This window comes from Triticum dicoccoides, chromosome 5B, assembly GCF_002162155.2.
Source record: "Triticum dicoccoides isolate Atlit2015 ecotype Zavitan chromosome 5B, WEW_v2.0, whole genome shotgun sequence".
NCBI lineage: Eukaryota > Viridiplantae > Streptophyta > Magnoliopsida > Poales > Poaceae > Triticum > Triticum dicoccoides.
In genome coordinates, this window is record NC_041389.1 from 1,267,208 (window position 1) to 1,269,787 (window position 2,580).

Here is a 2,580-nt window from a genome sequence, read left to right on the forward strand (position 1 = left end):
GGGGGCGGTGACGGGCCGGGGCGTGACGCGGGGGCGGCGACGCGGGGACGGCGCGACGGGGACGGGCCCGGGGCGGCGATAGAGACGAGGGCGGCGATGGGGACGGGGGCGGTGACTGGGACGGGGGCGGCGACGGCGACGGCGTCGATCGAATGGGGAAACAGAGGAAGAAATGAAATTTTCGCAACTGTTGTATATATAGGAGAGGCCTTTAGTACCAGTTGGAGCCACCAACCGGTACTAAAGGCCAACTTTGGCCAGGCGAAGAGGCGGGAAGACGAGGCCTTTAGTACCGATTGGAGCCACCAACCGGTACTAAAGGGTGGTCTTTAGTATCGGTTGGAGCCACCAACCGGTACTAAAGGCCTCGCGCTGCCACCCCAAAGTTTAGTCCCACCTCGCCGGGCGAAGGGCAGCCGCACTAGTTTATAAACCCAGCCGCGGCTACCACTTCGAACTCCTCTATATAGCAGGCTTGTGGGCCTAAACTCTGCGCGCTGCCCTGTGAGTCTGCTGGGCCTTTAAGGCCTGTAATTACACACCTGTGGCCTATCAGGCCCACAGGGCAGCGCCCCAATTTTTTATAGTTTTTTTCTTTTCTGCTTTGTTTTCTTCTATTTATTTTTGCGTAGTTTTTTGTATAGTTTTTTCTTTTCTGTTATATTTATTTTCTTCTATTTATTTGTGAGTAGTTTTTCATCTAGTTTGCCAAAATTCAACATTTTCAGAGTTCATTTTGTAGTGATTTTCAATTTCACGGTCATTTTGTAAACGATTGAAAAATAGCAAATATAATTTTTTTTCTTTTCTGCTTCATTTTTTCTTCTTTTTATTTCTGAGTAGTTTTTTCTTTTCTGCTATATTTATTTTCTTCTATTTATTTCTGAGTAGTTTTTTTACATAGTTTTTTCTTTTCAGCTATAGTTTTTCTTCTTTTCTGCTATTTTTTCTTTTCTGCAAAACTTGATTGTCAAAGTCTGGAGTTATAACTTAAAAAAAAGAAATGTCGACGTGCAATTAGTTTTTGCCATAACAAAAGAAGTCCGGAGTTGTAATAAGTTATTAAAAATAAAAAAGAGGTGCAATGCTCGTTAATTTGCTTCAAGCCTTTCGGAATAGTGTAAACTGCACTGCGCATAGCTCCGTGCAGTCTACCGTATTCCTGAAGGCTTGAAGCTAAGCAATGTGAGCATTGAGCCTCTTCTTCATCGTCTCTGCACTCAGGGCTTATAAACCGCTCCTAGTCCCTCTCACTTCGCGAGGTGGGACTAAAAAACAGCTTACGTCTGGTTCATCCATGAACCGGTACTAAAGGTACTCGTGGGGCCCCAGCCTTACCTGACACAACCTCATTAGTACCGGTTCGTGGTACAAACCTGCACTAAATGGTGATGGTGGGGCCATAGCCTGACCGGAGGCTGACACAACCTCTTTAGTACCGGTTCGTGGCATGAACCGGTACTAAAGGTTCGCCACGAACCGGTGCTATTGATCGCCGCCACGAACCGGCACTAGTGTACACATTAGTGCCGGCTGAAATTCCAACCGGCACTATTGTGCTTCACATTTGACCCTTCGCCACGACCCGATACTAAAGGGGGTGCGCTGTCGCAGGTGCGGTGCGGCAAGTTTAGTCCCACCTAGCTAGCCGAGGGGCGACCGCACTGGTTTATAAACCCCCTTGCGGTCGCTCTCTCGAGCTCCTCTCCAAAGCAGGCCTACTGGGCCAACGTGTTCTTCGCTGCCCTGTGGGCCCACTTGGCCTTTGCGGGCCTGCATCCTGGCCCAACAATAGGTTGGGTTTCTAGTCGTATGCAGGCCGCTCTGGCCTAGTAGGCGGGCTTTTTTTAATTTTTTTTGCTTTATTTATTTTTGTGTTTTTTTGTGTATTTAGAGTTTCTTTGTGAATATTTTTGCTTTAGGTACAAAAACTTACAAACTTTCTGTTGGTGCCCGTAGTTTTCAAATTTGAATAGTTTAAATTTTGAATTATTTGAAATTAGTGTGAATCACTAGTTTGTGAATAACTTAACTTTAAAAATCAGTAAAGGCATGAAAGAATTTGTTTGCACATAAAATTTCTTCGCGTTTCAAATGCCAAGACACATAACTACCCTAACTATTACAGAGATTCCCCTCTGGGTGCGAAACACAAAAGAAAGTGATGATAGTGAAGCCGATCACATCCCAGATCTTTGGGTGTGAAACTTTTTCTTTGCGTGTGTCCCTTTGCGCCGTAACCATGGAAAATCTTCATCATTTAACGGGATGCTCGGGTCAATATTCACTGTGAATGGAGCAATTTCATCAAACTTTTCATAATCTTCTGACTTGTCTGTCTTGTCATCCACTCCCACGATGTTTCTCTTCCCAGAAAGAACTATCTGCCACTTTGGCTCATCGTATGATGCATTCTCTTCCTTATCTTTTCTTTTTCTTGGCTTGGTAGACATGTCCTTCACATAGAAAACCTGTGCCACATCATTAGCTAGGATGAATGGTTCGTCTGCATACGCAAGATTGTTGAGATCCACTGTTGTCATTCCGTACTGCGGGTCTTCCGTTACCCCGCCTCGTGTC